Below are 25,155 nucleotides of genomic sequence, written 5' to 3'. Positions count from 1 at the left end.
GATTAAGAAACTCACTCAAAACCGCTCAACTACATGGAAACTGAACAACCTGCTCCTGAATGACTATTGGGTACATAATGAAATGAAGGCAGAAATAAAGATGTTCTTTGAAACCAACGAGAACAAAGACACAACATACCAGAATCTCTGGGACACGTTCAAAGCAGTGTGTAGAGGGAAATTTATAGCACTAAATGCCCACAAGAGAAAGCAGGAAAGATCCAAAATTGACACTCTAACATCACAATTAAAAGAACTAGAAAAGCAAGAGCAAACACATTCAAAAGCTAGCAGAAGGCTAGAAATAACTAAAATCAGAGCAGAACTGAAGGAAATAGAGACACAAAAAACCCTTCAAAAAATTAATGAATCCAGGAGCTGGTTTTTTGAAAAGATCAACAAAATTGATAGACCGCTAGCAAGACTAATAAAGAAGAAAAGAGAGAAGAATCAAATAGATGCAATAAAAAACGAAAAAGGGGATATCACCACCGATCCCACAGAAATACAATCTACCATCAGAGAATACTACAAACACCTCTATGCAAATAAACTAGAAAATCTAGAAGAAATGGATAAATTCCTCGACAAATACACCCTCCCAAGACTAAACCAGGAAGAAGTTGAATCTCTGAATAGACCAATAACAGGTTCTGAAATTGTGGCAATAATCAATAGCTTACCAACCAAAAAGAGTCCAGGACCTGATGGATTCACAGCTGAATTCTACCAGAGGTACAAGGAGGAACTGGTACCATTCCTTCTGAAACTATTCCAATCGATAGAAAAAGAGGGAATCCTCCCTAACACATTTTATGAAGCCAGCATCATCCTGATACCAAAGCCTGGCAGAGACATAACCAAAAAAGAGAATTTCAGACCAATATCCTTGATGAACATTGATGCAAAAATCCTCAATAAAATACTGGCAAACCGAATCCAGCAGCACATCAAAAAGCTTATCCACCATAATCAAGTGGGCTTCATCCCTGGGATGCAAGGCTGGTTCAACATACACAAATCAATAAATGTAATCCAGCATATAAACAGAACCAAAGACAAAAACCACATGATTATCTCAATAGATGCAGAAAAGGCCTTTGACAAAATTCAACAACCCTTCATGCTAAAAACTCTCAATAAATTAGGTATTGATGAACCGTATCTCAAAATAATAAGAGCTATCTACGACAAACCCACAGCCAATATCATACTCAATGGGCAAAAACTGGAAGCATTCCCTCTGAAAACTGGCACAAGACAGGGATGCCCTCTCTCACCGCTCCTACTCAACATACTGCTGGAAGTTCTGGCCAGAGCAATCAGGCAGGAGAAGGAAATAAAGGGTATTCAAATAGGAAAAGAGGAAGTCCAATTGTCCCTGTTTGCAGATGACATGATTGTATATCTAGAAAACCCCATTGTCTCAGCCCAAAATCTCCTTAAGCTGATTAGCAACTTCAGCAAAGTCTCAGGATACAAAATCAATGTACAAAAATCACAAGCATTCTTGTACACCAATCACAGACAAACAGAGAGCCAAATCATGAGTGAACTCCCATTCACAATTGCTTCAAAGAGAATAAAATACCTAGGAATCCAACTTACAAGGGATGTGAAGGACCTCTTCAAGGAGAACTACAAACCACTGCTCAATGAAATAAAAGAGGATACAAACAAATGGAAGAACATTCCATGCTCATGGGTTGGAAGAATCAATATCGTGAAAATGGCCGTACTGCCCAAGGTAATTTATAGATTCAATGCCATCCCCATCAAGCTACCAATGACTTTCTTCACAGAATTGGAAAAAACTACTTTAAAGTTCATATGGAACCAAAAAAGAGCCCGCATCGCCAAGTCAATCCTAAGCCAAAAGAACAAAGCTGGAGGCATCACGCTACCTGACTTCAAAGACCAAAACAGCATGGTACTGGTACCACAACAGAGACATAGATCAATGGAACAGAACAGAGCCCTCAGAAATATCTGATCTTTGACAAACCTGACAAAAACAAGAAATGGGGAAAGGATTCCCTATTTAATAAATGGTGCTGGGAAAACTGGCTAGCCATATGGAGAAAGCTGAAACTGGATCCCCTCCTTACACCTTATACAAAAATTAATTCAAGATGGATTAAAGACTTAAATGTTAGACCTAAAACCATTAAAATCCTACAGGAAAACCTAGGCCGTACCATTCAGGACATAGGCGTGGGCAAGGACTTCATGTCTAAAACACCAAAAGCAATGGCAACAAAAGCCAAAATTGACAAATGGGATCTAATTAAACTAAAGAGCTTCTGCACAGCAAAAGAAACTACCATCAGAGTGAACAGGCAACCTACAGAATGGGAGAAAATTTTTGCAACCTACTCATCTGACAAAGGGCTAATATCCAGAATCTACAATGAACTCAAACAAATTTACAAGAAAAAAACAAACAACCCCATCAAAAAGTGGGCGAAGGAGATAAACAGACACTTCTCAAAAGAAGACATTTATGCAGCCAAAAAACACATGAAGAAATGCTCATCATCACTGGCCATCAGAGAAATGCAAATCAAAACCACAGTGAGATACCATCTCACACCAGTTAGAATGGCCATCATTAAAAAATCAGGGAACAGCAGGTGCTGGAGAGGATGTGGAGAAATAGGAACACTTCTACACTGTTGGTGGGACTGTAAACTAGTTCAACCATTGTGGAAGTCAGTGTGGTGATTCCTCAGGGATCTAGAACTAGAAATACCATTTGACCCAGCCATCCCATTACTGGGTATATACCCAAAGGACTATAAATCATGCTGCTATAAAGACACATGCACACGTATGTTTATTGCGGCACGATTCACAATAGCAAAGAGTTGGAACCAACCCAAATGTCCAACAACAATAGACTGGATTAAGAAAATGTGGCACATATACACCATGGAATACTATGCAGCCATAAAAAATGATGAGTTCGTTTAGGGACATGGATGAAACTGGAAAACATCATTCTCAGTAAACTATCGCAAGGACAAAAAACCAAACACCGCATGTTCTCACTCATAGGTGGGAATTGAACAATGAGAACTCATGGACACAGGAAGGGTAACATCACACTCCGGGGACTGTTGTGGGGTTTGGGGAGGGGGGAGGGACAGCATTAGGAGATATACCTAATGCTAAATGACGAGTTAATGGGTGCAGGAAATCAACATGGCACATGGATACATAGGTAACAAACCTGCACATTGTGCACATGTACCTTAAAACCTAAAGTATAATAAAAAATATATATATATTAGACATTTGGCCTCAATTTCTTGACCTTTCATGCCCTCTGCAATTATCTCCAATCAGGCATCTGCCCACACCAAAAACTATCCTCTTGATAAAAATCATTCACATTATTTGATTGAATGGGACTTTTTTCAGTCTTTGTTATTCTCAGTGTTTCAGCAGGATCCAACCCATGTGACCATTTGCTTCTTTCTTTATCTTGGCTTTCTTAGCAGTGTACCCTGCACCTCCCTGCCACTGCCCCCAGTTTTGGCATTTTTACTTACTCCTATTGCTTTAAATTCCAAATACACAAAATGGTTCCCAAATTTCTATGTTCAGCCCAGCCTCTTCTTCAAGGTTTCAGAACTGTATACCCAACTAATACTTGATGTTTCCCCTTGATTTTCTACAGGTATCTTAAAATAGTCCAAAGTCAACTTCTGCTATCCCCTCCAACCTTGTTGGCCAGTCTTTCAGCAGACCCCATTTGTATTAGTCCGTTTTCACCCTGCTGGTAAAGACATACCCAAGACTGGGTAATTTATAAAGGAAAGAGGTTTAATGGACTCACAGTTCCACGTGGCTGGGGAGGCCTCACATTCATGGCGGAAGATGAAGGAAGAGCAAAGTGATGTCTTACAAGATGGTGAGCAAAAAGAGTTTGAGACGTATTCACTATCATGAGAGTTTGAGACGTATTCACTATCAATCATGAGAGTTTGAGACGTATTCACTATCAATCATGAGAGTTTGAGACGTATTCACTATCATGAGAAAAACACAGGAAAGACCCACCCCCGTGATTCAATTACCTCCCACCAGGTTCCCCCCATGACATGTGGGAATTGTAGGAGCTATAATTCAAGATGAGATTTGGGTGAGGACACAGAGTCAAACCATATCACCATCTTAGCATTTAAGTTATATCATATATAACCTATTGTCCATGCCAGTATCCTCAGAGTTGACCTTAACTCGAGAGATCCCACATCTAGTCTGTGGACTATGTCTCCAGAATATAGCTCATTTCTCTCAACAACTGCTAACAATCAAGTTTAAGTTATTAGCATCCTTTACCTGGCCAGCTATAATGACATTCTATTGATCACTTACTTTCATCTCCAATCCTTTCTATACATGGGGATGCATGCTTTTTAAAGCAAACAACCAAAAAACTTGTTTTAGAGATGGTGTCTCATTGTGTCGCCTAGGCTGGAGTGCAGTGGCTATTCACAGGCGCAATCATAGTGCACTCCAGCCTCAAACTACCGGGCTGAAGCAATCCTCTTGCCTTTGCCTCCTGAGTAACTAGGACTACAGATGCTTGCCATTGTGCCAGTCAGGGGATGTATACTTTTAAACGTTCCTCTGATCATGCTTAATTGCACTCAGAATAAAACCTTCACACACCAGTAAGTTCTATACACTCTGGTAATTCCTACCTCTTTGTCCTCATCTTAAGCCATTCTCATCCTCTATTACTCTAATCTTCTTTCCCTTGTCCATCCAGGACATTCACATGTGTGTTCTAAATCCTGAAACTCATTTCATCCAGCTCACTCCCACTCATCCTTTAAGCTGCAAGTCAAAATTCACATCTATAGGGAAGGCTTCGCTGAGCCTGCCCACACTCTAAATTAAAACACTCATTATATTTTTCTGTTGTACCCTTCACATCTCCTCCATAGCATGCACCGCTGTTTGCCACCATGTGTTAGCGCAAATGTTCATTTATGTCTCCCTTCCTTGCTTCTTTGTTCTGTATGGCCAGAAATTGCATTGTGCTCATCACTGTATCTTCACTGCCAGTACAGAACACCAGACGGTGTTGCATAAGAATTTGCTGAACCAACAAATGTACCAAAGTTGATTTTCCCATGGATTTTTCCCTTAAAATATAGTTAACACTATAGGTGGGATACCTGAGTTCCAGCTGCTTTCTAAAGATTTAAGAAAATGTTGAAGTCCTGGAAGAAAAATGATTGATTCAAAAGTATTATAATAAGAATAGTGATTAATACGTATAGTATTATTATACTAAGAATAATAGTAATTAATACTATTCTTATTATACATGTAATTGAGAAATGTGCTCAATTACCTTTCTACAAAACACAATAATGTGTATTAGTTGACTACAGTTTCATTCAACTCTTACATCATTACACACAAATTATACAGTCATGTGTCACTTAATGATGGAAATATGTTCTAAGAAATGTGCATTAGGTGATTTCATCATTGCACAAATATCACAGAGTGTACTTACACAAACTTAGATGGTATGGCCTAGTACACACCTAGGGTATATGGTATAGCCTATTGTTTCTAGGCTACAAACCTGTACAGCAAGTTACTGTACTGAATACTGTAGGCAATTGTAATACAAAGGTAAGTACTTGTGTATCTAAGCATATCAAAACAATTAAAAGGTACAGTAAAAATATGGTATAAAAGATTTGAAAAATGGTACTCCTATATGGTGCACTTAACATAAATGGAGCTTACAGGGCTGGAAGTTGCTCTGGGTGGGTCAGTGAGTGAGTGGTGAGTGAATGCGAAGGTCTAGGACATTACTGTACACTACAGTAGACTTTATAAACACTGTATAATTATGCCACACTAAATTTATCTTTGAAATTTTTTCTTTCTTCAGTAATAAATTAACTTTAGCTCACTACAACTTCTTATAAACTTTAAGCTGTTATAAACTTTAAATTTTTAAAACTCTTTTGGAATAATCCCTAGCTTAAAACACAACAACATTGTACAGCTGTACAAAAATATTTTCTTTTTTTAGATCTTCATCCTATAGGCTTTTTTCTATTAATTTTTTTTTTTACCTTTTAAACTTTGTTGTTAAAAACTAAGACAAACACACACATTAAGCTAGGCCTACACAGGGTCAAGATTATCAATATTACTGTCTTCCACCTCTGCATCTTGTCCCACTGGAAGGTCTTCAGCGGCAATAACACACATGGAGCTCTCATGTCCCATGATTTCAATGCCTTCTTCTGGAATAGTTTCTGAAGGACCTGAGATCCTCTCTAATCCAGCATCTTTACCAGCAACACCTCTTCCTCATGTCCACGGACAGCTGTACCACGGGCAGAGAACTACCCTGGTCTTTGGCTATCACTGTGTTTAAATTTGTCCCAAAGGTTACAACATGCAAATCCCAGAGAGAAGCAATCTGAGATAGCCCTGCCTTCAGCAAGCTTGGGAGAATAAATATCAGTGAATAAGATTAACATAGGTCTGCTAGACTGAGAAATTATGTTTTGTTGTTGCTGTTGTTGTTGTTGTTGTTGTTGAGAGGGAGTCTTGCTCTGTCGCCCAGGTTGGAGTGCTGGAGTGCAGTGGCGTGATCTTGGCTCACTGCAACCTCCGCCTCCTGGGTTCAAGCTATTCTTCTGCCTCAGCTTCCCAAGTAGCTGGGATTACAGGTGCCCATCACCACATCCAGCTAATTTTTGTATTTTAGTAGAGATAGGGTTTCACTCTGTAGGTCGAGCTGGTCTCGAACTCCTGACCTCAAATGATCTGCCCACCTCGGCCTCCTAAAGTGCTGGGATTACAGGCATGAGCCACCGCACCCAGCTGAGAAATTATGGCTTAATCATATTTTAAAATGAATATCACTCCTAAAATTATTTTAATTAATAAATCCTTTTATTGACTGTAACTCCAGCATTTCATGCAATGATCCAAAATAATACTAAATTACTAGCATCACCTTTTTCAGAATTTTTTGAAAGATTAAAAAATTAAAAATAGAATTATTATTTTATACAATACCCAACAAATATTTTTGCTGCCTTGGAGTACACTAGGTATAAAGAAGAAAAGGAAATACAAATTTAATATTCACTTTAAAAAACCTTCCATAAACCACTGGAAATACTTGCCACTTCAAAATATGTATTTTCTGTGTAATATAAGCTTTGATATTCTTATCTTCAAAATTATTTACATAGAAAAATAATACACATGCATAATTATAATTTGCATTACTTTCTGCTGGCCTAGCAGAAAGGTACCAAAAGTTAATTCTCTAAACTCAAACCTACCTATAATCTCATTAAACATGCACAATGAGTGGGTAGTTAGGGTGACATCATTCATAGTTTTCTAAGCTCCAAAATAACTTCTTAACGATGACTTTTGTAGCTTGTAATAACCATATAAACTCATGTGATGGTTCATGATCTATTTACTGCCATCATTACTCTTCATTCAGTTATTTTACTGCCCCCACAGTGTTACATAAACCTGCTCTGTGCCCATCTCTACCACCCATCAGCAAGCAGAGTTGAGCTGGTCAGCCAGCTGAGCAAAAATGCACGAGGCTTCTCTGTTGTTACACCAAAATATCAGCTTTGCTGCCTGCCTCCTGCTTATGGATAAATCATCAACCCAGAAAACCTGCACGTCCAGCACCCAATGGATCTCTACCCCTAAGTGACCCATATTCAGGGCCTGCCAAAGCCTGCCAATTAATGATCCAATGGAGGAACACATTAACTACCCAATTCTCTGGGTTTTCTAGGCTCTATTCCCATGGCAAGTTAAGGTATCAAAATCCAATGTCCCTGAACTATGCTAACCTACTTACTGAACTGCAATTTAATATAATGGGAATTTGCCATTTCAATATATGGGCTAGATTGTTTGCAAAACTGTAGCTGATATATTGTCTACTACGTTTCTCAGAGACAATTTAACAAATTTCTCATTGATGTAAGCATTGAGAAGTTTGTCCTTTTTAAGCAAGTGGATACAATTTTATATTAGCCAAGGGGAGCTATATATTAACAATTTGTTATGTTTGCTTTTTCTTTAGCAGTTAGGAGTCAAAGAACTAAATTTACTATTTAATTCCCATGACTAGCTCACTGAGAGCTCCTGGCATAATTACGTTCCCCTTCTTTCTAAATCAATTTTTCCAACTTCTCTTCCCTACCACAGTAGTAGGATACAGTACATGTTCATCAGCAATACTGATTCACTGTAACCATAGGGCACTGACCAAGAAGTGACTAAAAGGCCCCCCAGAAAAGGTCCTAGTGTTCAGCAAAGATGTCACCTTGAGAGAACAGAGGATAGATTCTCACCAGTAACTGGTTCAATTTGAAAGTGAGGATTCAAAGCTGGGTTCTTACCCTAGATTATCCTGAGCACCCGTATTCCACTCATTCCTTTGTCCCCTCTCTCACCTGAGTTCAGAATCATTGATCTAAATCAGGGGTTGGTAAACTTCTGTAAAGAGCAAGTTAATAAATATTTTAGGCTTTGCAAGTCTTCTGGTCTCTGTCACAGCTACTAAACTTGACCACAGTAACATGGAAGCAACCATAGACAATATGTGAACAAATGAATATAACCATTTTCCAATAAAACTTTATTTGTAAAAACATGTTGTGGGTCGAACTGGGCCACAGGATGTAGTTTACTGACCCCTCATCTAAATGATCTCTAATACCAGTTTTTAATCTTTATTTTAATTTGTTTATGTTCAGTATGGCAACCTACTTCAAAATATTTTATTTGAATAGAAGAGTACATTATAAAGAATGAAACAAAATTCAAGGTCTCTATATTATAAGTAGCCTAGATATCATTTATTAAAGTCCTGGTACTGAACATTGGCAATAAGTCTCTGCTCTTCAGAAATTTACACTCTGATGTGGGAGAAACGACAACTTTACAAATAAGTATAACAGAAGTGCTGAACAAGAGCTGCAAACAATGTCCTGTGGGAGTTCACAAGAGAGGGGTCCTTCGAACCCCAGGAATAGGAAGATACCCCAGTAGAAATGATACTGGACCTACGAGGGATTTCACTAGGCAGAGGTGAAGGGCGGGAACATTTCAAACTGAGAGTGGTGTGGTAAGGTGAAGTAGCCTGGGGTGTACAGAGAAATCCCTGTTTGGCTATAATATAGGGTAGGCATAGAAGAGAGTTGAGTGGTCACAATGATAAGATTCATCAAGGAAGCGAGGTTAAGAAGTTTGGGATTTTTAGCAGGCCGTAGAGAACCACGGAAGGCTTTGGAGGAAAGAAAGAATTGTATCTTAATCTTTATCGAGAATCAAGAAAATTAATCTGCCAGCAGCAAATAGGAAAGAGTGAAAAGTGACCACATAACCTTTAGAAGAATGTTCAAGGTAGTAGAAGCAGGGAGAGAGAGGTGTATACGTCTTCTTTGGGGCATATACAAATCACGTGTAGGGCTTTTTCAAACTGCACAGCCTGATCCCAAAGATTTTGATATGGCTCCTATTGGAAATGCCCCTCCCACACCATTCATTACTGGTAATTGGGAATAATTCCCTTTGCAAGCCATTGTTACAGTGTGCTGTGTGCCTCAAGAGTGTTGGGGTAAAAAATAAAAGTTGAAAAAGCCTAAGAAGAAAGCTGTTGCAAAAACTCGGGCAAGATGTAAAAAGGAGGTAAAATGTGGTGATAACGATGGGAATAAAAATGAGGGTTGAAGAGCCTTTGCTCAAACAGGACTTGCCTTACACTTCCCCTCTGAAGTATCTGGGAGCTAGCACAGGATCAACAGAAATGGTAATGTCAGGACAGCACAGGCAGGGGAAAAGCGGAGTTCAGGGATACACATGTAGAGTCTGAAGTGTTAAGCATATTATGCAGATGAAAAGCAAACAGAAGGTTGAGCTTGTGAGTCTGAAGCTTGAAGGATTTGGGGCTAGAGGTACAGGTGTGGCCATTGTCCAAAGGGAGGTGATAATCATAGCCATCGCTCTGCATCAGGTTGCCAAGAGAGAGCATGCTTAGAGAGAAGCACGTGCTCGAGGATCACCCATATTCTGGTGGCACAAAAAGAGAGAGAGCCATGAAGGAGCAGTCAGAGAAGGAGGTAGGGAAAATGCACTGTTCCAGAAGCCCAGAGTCAGGTTAAATGTGGGCAACAGAAATAAGTTGGTCAAAAAACCAAGGACTGAGAAATAGGCCCTTGGACTGAGCAAAGGTGTCACTATCCACTTCCAGGAGAGCAGCAGAGGGTTTATAGCAGAACACAGGCTGTAAGGGATGGAGACGTGAGCTGGGTGAGGAATTGCAAGTAGCAACTGTAAATCCTCTTGAGAAATTTGGGAGTGGTTTGTTCCTGGGATACTATAAATAACAGGAACGCAGGAAGCAAGGAAGTCATAAGATGAAAGGGACATCAGTTTGCAGTGAACAGTGTTTGGGATTAACTAGCCCCAAGATTACAATCGGCCCATGGTGTGACGTACAGGCCTTGAGATGTTCGCCTCACAAAGAATGGAGGGTTCTGGTTTTTAGTAGTGGGACAGCTGAACAGTGGTCACTATTGCCATCATCAAAAGTAGTCAAGAGAGCCCCCAAGTATAAGCTGCATGGTAGGGCACTAAATAAAGTCTCTAAGCAAATGAGGCTTATATTGCAAAGAAGCTAAGAATCTCAGAGAGAAAACACAAACTTTGACATGTACATAAAAAAAGAGGCAGTTGAGAATACACTGAGCTAATTGAAATAATGACTACATATTACGGGCAAATGATGGAGACCATTCATTCTGTGAGACAGAAAGCGAAGACAAAGTTAAAATTGGTACATGATTAAGCAGTGTTGTTGGGGGAGGCTCTCATCCCTTCGGGGAGCCCAGGGAGTGTCATAACTGACAGCCACCCACCAATTAACCACAAGGATTCACAGACCAGCTTATATCAGGAACTGTTTCAGATTTCTGGGTGTCCCAAATATCCCTCCTGAATTCTCTTCCAGCTGATTCAGCTTCCTACTAATTTCCTCATCTACAAGCTCAAGCTTTCAACCTTAAAATACTAACAAAAATATTTTACAAATGGTCTCCATCATTTGCCTAGGATATGTAGTCACTATTTCAATTAGCTTAGTGTATTCTCAAATGTAGAAAGATATCATCAGCCACCACCCATACACTTCTTCTTCCAACTCTTTCTGCATGAGGTCCTTGTACTTTTATATCCCTGTACTTTTGTGGTTTTCTGTGATCAGAGCCCAGCCTGACAGTACAATCAGAGTTAACATAAACACAAGGGAGAGGAACATTTCTAAAACGTATTCATCCTCAGATGCCATTTGTTCAAAAGCCCCTGGTCCTGGAAGTACCTGAGAAACGGAATGTTTGGGATTCTGGGGATTCTGGGAATTCTGTGCCCCAGATAAGAGAACACTCATCGCTTTTTCAGGGAGAGAGAAAGAAACAGCCACCATTTCTTACAGGATGTGAACAATATCTTGTGTTGTGATGATGGCAAAAACCAAAAGTGCTTTTTCAGACTTTGTCACAGTGTCTGCAAAGCTGAGCTGGGCAGAATTTAACAGCCTAGGCAATCTTGGCTGCTGGCCTAACTTTCCAGAGTTCACTTTTCCCCTGTTGAAAAGGCTTCTCTTAATTATTTTTGGATTGAGCCTCATAGACAGGGAGTTTGCTGGATCTTCCCGTCCCAACAGGCTCACACCTGGGGGATGTTATTGTGCCCCCCACAGCTGGGTTAGAGTCAGTTGCATGACAGGGCAGACCAGCTTGGGTGATGTGTTAAGGTATTTCAAATAGCCATGTAACATATCATAGCCCTTCTGCCATAAGAGGAGACCTTTACAATTCCTGTGCTCCAAAACACTTCCTCCGGCACTGCCATCCCTATCCTGATCCAAATCATTCATTGTAGGCCAGGCCATTGAGAAACTTCCAACTCATGCTCCTAACAACACAGCTACATTGGAGATCCATTTCAATGAGATTCTGTCCTTCTTCTAAATAAAACTAGCACTAAACTCAACAGCTTATGACTTTGTCTTTACTGGATACCAGCCATATATACTTGATGGTCCTACTGGGAGGGCCAGCAGTCTTATATGTGGCGTGTCACGGGGCTCTTTATATTCTTTGGCAGGAGTGGATAAAGTAGTAATATAGTGACCACACAGCAACCACTTGGAGACCACCCAGCAAGTAGCTTAGGAGCACAGCTCATCCACAGAGAGCCTCTAACAGGCTCCTGGTACACTTTCCCATCCCATGTGAAGTCATGAGAGAGGCTGGGAGACGTTTTCAATTGCAGAATCATTAGCAAATGATCCACATACAGCTCTGTCTCTCGCCTTCTTCTGATCCTCCCTGAGCTGGTCTTGGTACCGAAATAAGGCAGAAGCTGAGGCCCGATCCACCACTCCAGTATCTCTAGAATCCATCATTTCAGGGGAAAATTTTAAGCTTCTGCAGAGCAAAAATAGCATAATTTCAGAAAAAAGCAAACAACAGATTGTCATCCATATTTGCTGAAAATATTTTCCCCAAAGAGTTAATATTTATATTACATAAAAACTCATATAAAATGATAAGAAAAATGTCTAACTACTGCCACTTATCAGCCATTCAACTTTGGGTATGAAATTTAATTTCGTCAAGACCCAGTCTCCTCATCTATAAGATGCAGGTGGGAGTACCCACCTGTCTGAGGTTCTATGTAGATTAAGTAAGAAGATGCATCTAAAGTGCCAAGAGCAGGGTCTGAGCTCTCTTCTCTTCATTGCTCCTCAAGTACTCCAACACCAAAATGGGGAAAGGCCAGAACAAACAGTGTCATGTTGGAGGGAATACAATTAGGAAACAAACATGAGGAAATATTCAACCTTCCTTGCTATCCAAGAAATGCAGATTGTAAGACACCTTACATCTATTATTTTACAGGACAAATTAAAAATAATGACACTGCCTCACCATTGTTGATGAGGTTCTCAGGAGGACTGCACATCTATCCATTCACTAACAAGGCTGGTACAAACCAGAACAACCTTTTTGGAAAGCCATTTGGTAATACCCTTAAAGACATAAAATGTTCATATCCTCTCACCAGTTATTCCTATCCAAGAAATGTCTTCTAAGGAAATAGCCTGAAAGATGAGCAAAAGTACTAGCACAAAGAGTTTAGTTGCTACAAGATTCATTATACTGAAAAGATCCAGAAACAACTTAGTGTCCAACGTCAGGTAAACAAGTAATTTAATTACATAAGGGAAAAAAAGCAGAGAATATAAAATTGTGCCTGTACTATTGTTGCATCATATGTGTGCATGTAAACAAGGAGTAGATAAGAACATAAGCAAATTTTAAAGCACTGTTAGAATCTGAGAAATGTTTGTATTGGAGTAATTTTTGCTTGACTTTGATTTCTCATATTGTTGCTGTAATATTGTTTGTACAATAAGTAATTCTTTTAAAAAGTAACTTAATCTTATTTCCACAGCTTTCACTATAACTAGGACCTCTTCACCCCTTGTCTAGATCAGGTGCTCACTTCCTGATGGATCTCCTCTCATTGTGTTTCTCCTCCTACAATTGACAGGGACTTCCTCATTTGTCCCAGGCACTGTGCCTTTAATTAATTTTTGTAAGGTACTTTAAATACATTCCAGGTATGTTAAATACATTTTTGTCATTCTCACAACCACCCATGAGGAAGGTATTACAGTCATCTGGCAGAACAATCCATACCAATAGATTGAGATAGCTGTCCTCCCAGGGGGCCAGCACATGAAGCAGACACCCTAATTATCCACGGCCAGCTAAAACCGTACATACTGGGGCTTTTTCCCTGAGCTTCTTGGCCATGAGAGATGCAGAGAAGCATACAATGTGTTCAAGCAGATATTAGCTCTGCAATCTCAATATTCAAAGAATATTTAGCCCCACAGTAAGCAGATGAGGAACTGATGCTTAATCCCCCTGCCTAAAGTTTGGATGTCATTTGTGCTCTAGGATCTGAAGTACAACCTACATGTATCCAACTTCAGTTTGAATATAGTTAGCTTTTAACTAGAAGTGACAATAAAGTGTTTATCTTCTCATTTCTATAAAGACAAGATAGAAATCTACCACTACAAGGCCCACTCCAGGGAGCTAAAGGCAGAATAGTTGTTATAGATTATTCTTCTTCATTGAATTCCTTTTATTGCACAATCTACCAAGTCCAACCAAAAGGAAAATGACAGATAATTTTCAACACACTACTGAGTTCAGAGCAGGTATTTAATGACTATTCACTGATAGAATTAATGATCTGCTCAAAACCCAGGAAAGATTGTCAAGTCAGTTTTCAAAGCCCCCAGGTTCCCCGCTCCACTTTCTTTGCCCATCTTTTCCTATCATTTCTACTCCACCACCTCAACTCTTACTATTATCCCGCATGCCCTCTCTTCCACCCGTAAGAATCTGCTTTTAAAAAACGCTATATTAAACATCCAACTATTCATATGTAAATTTTTTGAGGTCATTATCACTTGTGCTGGAAAGTGTCATGTCAAAGAAACAACTCCCTAACTGTGAAACGTTACATTTCTAGGTATCGGCCACTAGAGAAAACAACAACTCGAGACAGTCGGCTGTCAATGAATTCTGTAAATGATAGTTGAAAGAAGTGTACCAGTTCATTAACAAAATGCATAAATAGGCCTATTTATTATCACATGCATACCCTAAGTCACTCTCCCCAAACCATACATACATATAGTATCCAACTATAGTTGAGTATCTTAAATATGCATTTTTATGGGCTCCATTTTTTTATTCTTGTGTGTATGTTCATTCTTTCTCTCTTTTTTTTTTCTTCTTTTATTCTTTTTGAGGCAAGGTCTCACTCTGCCACCCAGGCTGGAGTACGGTGGTGCGATCTCCACTCACTGCAACCTCCATCTCCCAGTTTCAAGTGATCCTCCCACCTCAGCCTTCCAAGTAGCTGGGGCTACAGACACACACACACCACCACACCTGGCTACTTTAGAAAATATTTTGTAGAAATAGGGTCCTGCTATGTTGCTCAGGCTGGTCTTGAACTCCTGGGCTCAAGTGATCCACCTGCCTCGGCCTCCTGAAGTGCTGAGATTAAAGGCATAAGCCACTGTGCCTAGCCTGTATGTTCATTCTTAAATGTAAAGAAATTGACACACCAAGAAGCTTTTCTATGATTAAGTACAGATAAACAAAACTAATAAATAAGTAAAAACTGCCCCAAAATTAATTTCTTTAAATCCCTTAAATTTAAAGTAATTAATACACTAGGAAGCTTTTCTATTATAAGGTGCAGATAAATAAAACTGATAGATAAGTTTAAACTGCCCTGATTACATAATATCTATGAAGGGTAATTACATCTATGCAAAACAGGTTAATGCAACAGCTGAAAACAGCATTAAGATATAAAAAAGGGCATTTGCCAAAGTCCTTAAGGTCCCCAGATTGATTAAACTTGACATCTGTCTAACTTAATAGGGCTGATCTAAGGAATTCGGCTCTGCTCTTCTTATCCATTGTTGCTTCAGTTGAACCTTGTTAACAGCTTTATTAGTGTCGGACTAGATAAGAGGGATCAGCCTTTCCACCTTCATCCACAGGGTTTCCTGGTATGTAGGTTCAGAGAATGAAAAAAAACCAACCACTTCTAGGATTTGCTCTCTCTGAAAAGAAAAATTATTATTGAAACCATTCTTGGACCTTAATTGGAAATATTCATTTTATTTGACTAGGAGGTTAGCCAACTGCAAGGAACAAAGCATATTTTCTGATTAAAGAGTTTTACCTGGCTGAGATGACATTCACATTTCTTGCAGAGGATGGACTAGTCAGGGACTCCAGTTGTGTTTCAGTTATCTTGAGAGGACAGTCTGCTTAACAGGCTGGGCAGTAATTGACGATCATGTTACACTGGCAGAACAATCCATAGCAATGGATTGAGCTAGCTGTCCTCCCAGGGAGGCAACACACGAAGCAGACACCCTAATTATCCACAGCCAGCTGAAGCCATACATGCTGGGGCTTTTTCTGTGGGCTTCTTGGCCATGAGAGATGCAGAGAAGCATACAATGTGTCCAAGCAGATATCAGCTCTGCAATGTCAACATCCAAAGAACATTTAGTCCCACAGTAAGCAAAGTGTTAGTCTAGTAGCCCTAGAATCCACACTGAGAAACCCTCCCTCAGCTTCCTCAGACCCTTGACTTTGGAAGTGAATCCTGGAATAATGAATCACGACTAGGATCAACTTAAATACTGAAATTGAAAATCATTGCCAGAAATTCTCTCTACATTAAATTTATTAGCATATACCGTCAGCGTTTCTCTCCTTTCTCTGTCTTTCTCAGTCTTTCTCTCTTATTAATATTTTCCTCTCTCTTTTGGAATCAAAGACTTTGAACTATTATACATGTAAATGATATGGAAGCCAGGTTAATAGATAATCATGTGTTGATCTTGAAAGATAAAAGGAGAACCCTATTTTCTCACATAAAATTGCAGTTATATTCAGATATTTTCATACAATGAACCTGAAGGAGGCTAAATCTTACAGGGTACAATTTCTCAAATCCTCAAGACCAGGAAAATCTAATAAGTAATTTGAATTTCCTTGCATGTGAACAAAGACTTCTTGAGAGCCTGCTCAGGGTCCATCAGGTCTGGTCCCTGTTTTCTCCTCCAGCCTCACCACTCCCTTCACCTCCCCCCTTGGATTCCAGGATCTGCTATGCCTGCTGAATGCCCCAGGTCAAACCTGCTTAGAGACAGGCGCAGGGTGGTAAGACCGTAAGCACTGACGCAGCCTTGCTCTTCTTTTTTTTTTTTTTTTTTTGAGACGGAGTCTTGCTCTGTCCCCCAGGCTGGAGTGTGCAGTGGCGTGATCTCGGCTCACTGCAAGCTCCGCTTCCCAGGTTCACGCCATTCTCCTGCCTCAGCCTCCTGAGTAGCTGGGACTACAGGCGCCCGCCAACACGCCCGGCTAATTTATTTTTTTGTATCTTAATAGAGACGGGGTTTCACCGTGTTAGCCAGGATGGTCTCGATCTCCTGACCTCGTGATCCGCCCGCCTCGGCCTCCCAAAGTGCTGGGATTACAGGCTTGAGCCACCGCGCCCGGCTCTTCTTTGACTGGCTACTGCTCACCCATTCTTCAAAAGCCCTTCTTCCAGGGAGCCGGCTCTAACCTCCTGTGCATTCCACCTTGCCCTGTGAATACCCTATGAGAGCACCGTTATGTTCATAGTAGTAATAAGGCTAAATTTTTTGTCCACCCACCAGATTATGTCTGAAAAATCTTTCTGTTAAAAGCACTAAGCCCCAGACCTGGCCTCTGCTAAGAACACAGTATCTGTTAAATGAATGAATGGATGGATGAATGGATGAATGGATGGATGGATGAATGGATGAATGGATGGATGGATGGATGGATGAATGGATGAATGGATGGATGGAAGGATGAACAAATGAATGAACAAATGAACATTAACTTTTTTGCCTATGACCTTTTCCCCCTATTCCTTTATCCAGTTATGAAAACTCTTCTTATCTCATCCATGGCAGGTAATGAATATACAAAAAAAATCATTAAAACAATGTAAGCATAAATGGAGTTTCAAAATTTGATTGTGCTGATGGCTGTACAGGTCTGTGAATTTACTAAAAATCACTGAATTATACTAGTGAATTTTATAGCATGTAAATTATACCTCATTACAACTGTTACAAAACTGAATATAAAATAGAATGTTTATATTATAGACTGGTCCAAACTGAGAGCATTTCAGAAGTGAAAAATGGTTTGGAAAATGGTGTGATAGGTGAGAGAAATGACGATGAAAATTGCTTATTGAATTTTTGTTGTTATTGTTAGTGAAATTGTTTTTCACCTGGACCTGGACAAGACATTGCTAGGAACTTTGTAGTAAATATATTTAAAGAGAGGATGAGAGTTCACATAATGAAACTGGCCTATTTCCAAATTGGTAAAAGAAACTCACCTAGGTAATTTCAGAGTTTGATTCACGGTTTGAAAAAAACAACAATTTTTTATCCCACTTTTATTGAATTAATTAATTAGGTTCAAATTAAGTAATTCAGCTCTAAAAAACTGTCGACAGTAAATTAAAAACAATAAATTTGTTCAACGAAACTTTATTGACTTAATTTTTGTAGTTTGCTATTTCTAAGCCAATTAAAGTGTTATCTGTTTTTAATCAGCTTTACTGTCTCTTAATTTTCCTTAAAATTTTCTTTGGGGTTTTCCAGGTTTTGTCTGCTTGTTTGGAAATGAAGTGATTTCTCTACATAATCCCTAATGTCTAAATTATGAAATAGTAGTTCTATTTTTAAGTTTTTAACTTCTTTAAATTGAGAAAGCATATCGTTTAAATAGATTCTCTTCTATAAATAATAATCATTGCTTTCATCTGTCAAAGTCATGTTGAAAATTTCTTTCCAACCTGATTCTTAATGACATCTCCACCTTTCCGATAGAATTTATTATTAGGGAGGGAAATCCCACCACAACAGTAACTTCAGACCTCTCCTCTTTGTGGAGATAGCCTGAGGTATAAATTCAACATGCAAATCATTCTTTTCATTACCTGCCTGTTAAAACATAGAATGAAAGTTAAAGACAATGAATTCCTGCTGGAAACATCAAAGTTAAATATACGCATTGACAGACATTGAATAAAATCAAATACGAAAAAAACTGAAGGCTAAGTTGTTATAAACATCAGTTGGCATGCCTTAAAATCCATGGTGGTCTAAAACTGCCGCTTTATATTTCAAAGGATCTGAATAAAGACAGTTTCACAGTTGCTCCCAAGTCTTCACATCTGAAAGAATCCTTTTACAGATCTAAAATGGACTGATTTGATATGTATTACAGGGCCGTCATGGTCTTGCAAGAAATCAGTGATTTACATTTGTAACCATATTTCCAAATGTGAATATCTTTTTTATGAGGTAGGGGGATGTGAGGGGTACATAGACCATTCACAGCTGTTTTTGTCGAGCAGTTGCTTTTTATTTGTGTGCATTACTGAATTCAATGCTTTCTGCCATTTCCATATTTGTTATTAGTTTTTGTGTGTGTGTTATTGTTGTTCTGATTAAAAGCATGCATTACATTCTTTCTAAATTATGTGTCACTTTGTTGTGAGTGTTATATCTGGCAATTTAATAGTCTGTGAACAGGAAAGCTTTGAAATGACTGTCCTCTGTCCTTTGGCATAAACCAATTACCAGGATTTAAACTTATCTGACAAAAACCACAGTGACAGATCTGAGAACAAAGTGGTTTTAAATCGTTATTTTTTTAATCTTTAACCTTTCCTGTTTTCTATAACTAGATGTTGTAAAGTACAGTATGTGATCCTGAAAATAGTATCACCTTTTCTTATTTCCTTAATAAAAAGTGTGTCTTCCAGACTTTCCTATTTGCTTTAGTGGTGAGCAACAGCTTAACTTCGTTTGCATGAACTACCTCTGATGGCTGCAATAGCCTTACAGATACACCTACAAAAATGTCAGAACCAAGACTGAGTCCTAAAAACAGAATTTGATTCTTGAAGAAACATACGCAATTGTTTTTCAAGTTTTCTTTAAAGGAAAGGAATTTAAAGCAGAAATACTTTTTCTTAACTTAAAACTATCTGGGAGGTATCAAATCAGGTTAAGAATGTGAAACTCACTAGTTTCCCTGCAGAATGTTACAATGTTTTGTTAGCTGTGGACAACTATTATTCATTATACATCTATAGAAGCATTATTAAGGTTCTACTTGGTACCAAAAGAATACACAGAAAATGTAGTTTTGTGCTCCCCGGGCACTCCTTCAGCGAAGCAGCTCCCGGGCAATTTGACACAGTAACAAAAGTAGACTAATTTCTTTCCCCAACCATATATTGCCCCAAAGTTGACATCACTTTCCCAAGCCATGAAAGCATTGAAAGACTAAAAGATATACCTGGCTAATAGCATATGAACTAAAATAATGAAAAGCACTTTTCTTTGGTTATTCTCAAACAGACCATAAATATTTACATCCCATTATAAAACACCTTAACAGCTTGGTGAGATTGAACGCGATAGCACTTAATGCAATATAACTCCAAACACTTTATGGCTCCAATGGACTTTATAACTACACCTTAGTTTGTCATACAGGAAGATCTGTGAGTTGACTGGTTCATGTTCTTTGTTTTAAAAACATGCAAAAGAAACACTATGTGCACTATATGGACAGTACTTACTAAAATACCATCTATATTTGATGTATAGTTTCACCCAAAAGACCACGTGAGCCCTCAAGAACTAAGACAAAGGCATTACATTTTGCTTCCTGAGTGTGACTGTGCCAGTTTTCTACACATCTCATAAAAAGGAAAATGCATTTGCTTAATGCAAAGCACTGTATGTCCCATGAACCTCAAATTTAAATAGTGCTTTATGGTTCACCAAGTATTTTCTCATTATTTTCTTATTTGAATATCAAAACAATCCTCTAACATAAGTAAGAAGAGAAAGGAAGAATGCAGTGCAAGAGGGAGAGAATAGATATTTATTGAGCGCCTACTGTGTACCAAATACCATTGGAATGCGACATTTATTCATTGGTGGCATTCTAACAACCATGTGAGATACATGTTTTCATCTTGCAGATGAGGCTTTGAAAGATTAATTATCTTAGCCAGTGTTATACAGGTAATAACAGCAGAGCCAGGGTTGAATCCCAAGTCCCATTCCAAAAAGAAAATACTCTTCCTTCTGTTCAAGTAGCCACCAATGTTGACTCTTGAACAACTCTGAGATTATGGTATTCCAAAATTTTGCTGTTGTAGTGTCCTTTCCTTTATGAAGTATCAAAGCTTTTTGAAGTATCCTTTAATGACTGCTCTTTGAAGTATCCTTTTTCTGGCAAAATAAAATACTGGGGAGCCCATATTAGTCTCCCATCTTTCCTTTTTGATTCTACAGGACGATGAAGAACAGAAATCTGTAAACAAGTGTATTCTGGTTTTCTCCATACAATGATCTAATTTAGTCCTACCAAGTATGATCACAGAACACCGTCCTCTACATGTCTAGACAAATGGGATGGGGAAGAGAGAGTCAAAATCTCTTTGGTTCATGAGCAATATATGAATGATTCACAAGCAGATAAACAAAGACAGATTACCTTTCAACCCATTTACTACTACCCCAGTTACTTCCTATCTATTAATACATGTGAGAGGAGGACAGAGGTTACTGTATCAAGGAGTTATCTAAATGCTTTTCTTCATTTTTTGTCTGCTGGCCTAATGGATCTCAACTATATTCTTCAGACCCCAAGAGTTCTGGGGCAGCACCTTAGGACCCATTAAGTGGCAATGGTAGGAGGCAAAGGGAGAGTGCAGTTCAATACTATCAGCAATATTTTACCTACTTCACATATGCAGGTTTCATTTTATGATTTCTTTTAAGAAAGACCTTTGCAATATATGAGCACATACGTATATATATAAATAAAGAAAGATAGACAGACACTGAAAACCACTACCCTTGGCTTAATGCTTATCAATCCCCACATGCCAAAAAACGTCTACAAACCTAGTAATACGGTTTAGCAAATGATTTGTAATATTTCAAACTTACGGTCAATTTTAGTGCAATTAATTAACTTTTAAAAAGGTGATTCGTGATTGAATGTTTCGTTAACCTGCTTTAGAGAAAATAAATGTATGATTTACATCTCAGGGTGCTCAGAATATCTGGCCAGCAATTACATAGGTTTTTATAATGACAAAAAAGAATAAAGAAATTAATTAATAGAGGCAAACCTTGTTTTATTGTGTGTCTCTTTCCTACACTTCACAGATGCTGCATTTTTTGCAAATTGATTTGTGGTAACCCTGCACAAGCAAGTCTATCGGTACCACTTTTCCAACAGCATATGCTCACTTTCATGTCTCTGTGTCACATTTTGGTAATTCTTGCAATATTTCAAGCTTATTGATTATTATTATATCTGTTATAGCTATCTGTGATCAGTGATCTTGGCTATTACTATTGCAATTGTTTGGGGGCACCACAAACCGTGCCCACATAAGATGGCAAACATAATCAATGTTGTGTGTGTTCTGGCTTCTCCACGGACTGATCATTTTCTTTCATCTCTCTCCTTCTCCTAAGGCCTCCCTATTAACAGAGACACAATAATATTAAAATTAGCTCAGTTAGTAACACTACAATTATCTCTAAGTGTTCAAGCGAAAAAGAGTCACATGTCTCTCACTTTTCATCAAAAGCTAGAAATGATTTTTGATTTTTGAGGAAGGCATATCAAAAGCTGAGACAGGCCAAAAGCTAGGCTTCTTGTACCAATTAGCCAAATTGGAATGCAAAGGAAAAGTTCTTGAAGGAAATTAAAAGTGCTACTCCAGTAAACACATGAATGATAAGAAGGCAAAACAGTTTTGCTGCTGATATGGAGAAAGTCTAAGTGGTCTAGATAGAAGATCAAACCAGCCACAACATTCTCTTAAGCCAAAGCCTAATTCAGAGCAAAACCCTAACTCTCTTCAATTCTATGAAGGCTGAGGAAGCTGCAGAAGAAAAGTCTGAGGCTAGCAGAGGTTGGTTCACGAGGTTGAAGGGAAAAAGCCATCTCCATAACATAAAAGTAAGGGGTAAAGCAGCAAATACCACTGGAGAAGCTGCAGCAAGTTATTCAGATCTAGCTAAGATCATTGACAAGAGTGGCTACAACAGATTTTCAATGTAGATGAAACAGCTTTAAATTAGAAGATGCCATGTAAGATGTTCATAGTTAGAGAGGAGAAGTCAATGTCTGGCTTCAAAGCTTCAAAGGACAGGCTGACTGCATATTTGAGTCAAATACAGGTGGTGACTTTAAGTTGAATCCAATGATCATTGGATCCATTGATCCAATGGTCATCCAATGACCATTCCAAAAGATCATTGGATTCAACTTAAAGTCATCAGCTCTTACGAATTATGGGCTCTTACGAAGTCATTTAGGTCTCTTAAAGTCATTTAGGGCTCTTACGAATTATGCCAAATCTACTCAGCCTGTGCTCTACAAATGGAACAAAAAAGCCTGCATGACAACACATCTGTTTATAGCATGGTTTACTGAATATGTTAAGCCCACTGTTCAGACTGTTTAGACCTGCTGCTGAGAAAAAAAAGATGCATTTCAAAATATTACTAATGATTGACAATGTACCCAGGCACTCAAGAGGTGTCATGGAGATGTACAAGGAGATTAATGTTGTTTTCACGCCTAAAACCACAACTATTCTGCAGCTCAGGGATCAAGGAATAATTTTGACATTCAAGTTTTATTAATTAAGAAATACATTTCGGCCAGGCGCGGTGGCTCACGCTTGTAATCCCAGCACTTTGGGAGGCCGAGGGGGGGGGAACACGAGGTCAGGAGATCAAGACCACGGTGAAACCCCGTCTCTACTAAAAAATACAAAAAATTAGCCGGGCGTGGTGGCGGGCGCCTGTAGTCCCAGCTACTCGGAGAGGCTGAGGCAGGAGAATGGCGTGAACCCAGGAGGCAGAGCTTGCAGTGAGCCGAGATTGCGCCACTGCACTCCAGCCTGGGCGACAGAGCGAGACTCCATCTCAAAAAAAAAAAAAAAGAAATACATTTCATAAGGCTCCAGCTGCCAAAGATAGTGATTCCTCTGATGGATCTGGGCAAAATATATTGAAAACCTCCTAGAAAGGATTCACCATTCTAGATGCCATTAAGAACATTTGTGATTCATGGCAGGGGGGAAAATATCAACATTAACAGGAGTTTGGAAGAAGTTGATTCCAACCCTCATGGATGACTTTGAGGAGTTCAAGCCTTCAATAAAGAAAGTAACCACAGATGTAGAAGGAGCAAGAGAAGTGGAACCTGAAGATATGACTGAATCGCTTCAATGTTATGACAAAACTTTAATGGATGAGGGGTTGTCTCTTATAGATGAGCATATGTCTCTTATGGTTTCTTGGGATGGAATCTGCTCCTGGTGAAGATGCTGTGAACATTGCTGAAATGACAACAAACAATTTAGAATACTCCCCAAACTCAGTCGATAAAGCAGCAGCAGGCTTTGAGAGGATTAACTCCAATTTTGAAAGAAGTTCTACTGTGGGCAAAATGCTATGAAACAGTATTGTATGCTACATTCCTTTTGTGAAAGGAAGAGTCAATCAATACAATAAACTTTATTGTTGTCTTTTTTTAAAAAAACTATGGAATGCTTCATGAATTTGCACGTCATCTTTGTGCAGGGACCATGCTAATCTTCTCTGTATTTTTCCAGTTTTAGTATATGTGCTGCCAAAGCAAGCACTGTGTTGTCTTATTTTAAGAAATTGCCACAGCAAGTCCGGGCATGGTGGCTCATGCCTGTAATCCCAGCACTTTAGGAGGCCGAGACAGGCAGATCACTTGAGGTCAGGAGTTCAAGACCAGCCTGGCCAACATGGTGAAAACCAGTTTCTACTAAAAATACAAAAATTAGCTGGGTGTGGTGGTGTGTGCCTATAATCCCAGCTACTCAAGAGGCTGAGACAGGAGAATCACTTGAACCCAGGAGGCGGTGGTTGCAATGAGCCAAGACTGTACCACTGCACTCCAGCCTGGGCTACAGAGCAAGACTCCATCTCAGAAAAAAAAAAGAAAAAAGAAAGAAATTGCCACAGCCAAACCACCCAACCTTTAGCAACCACTGCCCTGATCAGTCAGCAGCCAGCAACATTGAAGTAAGACCCTCCACCCTCCACCAGCAAGATATCATGACTCACTGAAGGCTCAGGGGATCATTGGCATTTCTTTTTTTAGCAATGAAGTACTTTTTAATTAATGTATGTATGTTGTTTTTTAGACAAAATGGCATTGCACACTTAATAGACTATAGTATAGTGTGAATATAACTTTTATATGCACTGGGAAAGCAAGAAATTTGTGTGACTTGCTTTATTGCAGTGGTCTGAAGTCTGAAACCAAACTTGCCATATCTCTGAGGTATATCTGTATTTTAAAT

The 25,155-nt window shown here is 39.0% G+C and overlaps 1 non-coding gene across 1 annotated transcript; it reads right to left on the bottom strand.

The window, feature by feature from the left end:
- Positions 1–24,355: 24,355 nt before the first annotated feature.
- Positions 24,356–24,462, bottom strand: LOC116463053 (U6 spliceosomal RNA). The gene has a single exon (XR_004246526.1). It is a non-coding gene; the product is annotated as a U6 spliceosomal RNA (small nuclear RNA).
- Positions 24,463–25,155: the final 693 nt, after the last annotated feature.

Source organism: Hylobates moloch, unplaced genomic scaffold (genome assembly GCF_009828535.3).
Source record: "Hylobates moloch isolate HMO894 unplaced genomic scaffold, HMol_V3 SCAFFOLD_24, whole genome shotgun sequence".
Classification (NCBI taxonomy): domain Eukaryota; kingdom Metazoa; phylum Chordata; class Mammalia; order Primates; family Hylobatidae; genus Hylobates; species Hylobates moloch.
Note: the sequence above shows the minus strand (reverse complement) of the source record. Positions and strands in the feature narration are given on the sequence as shown.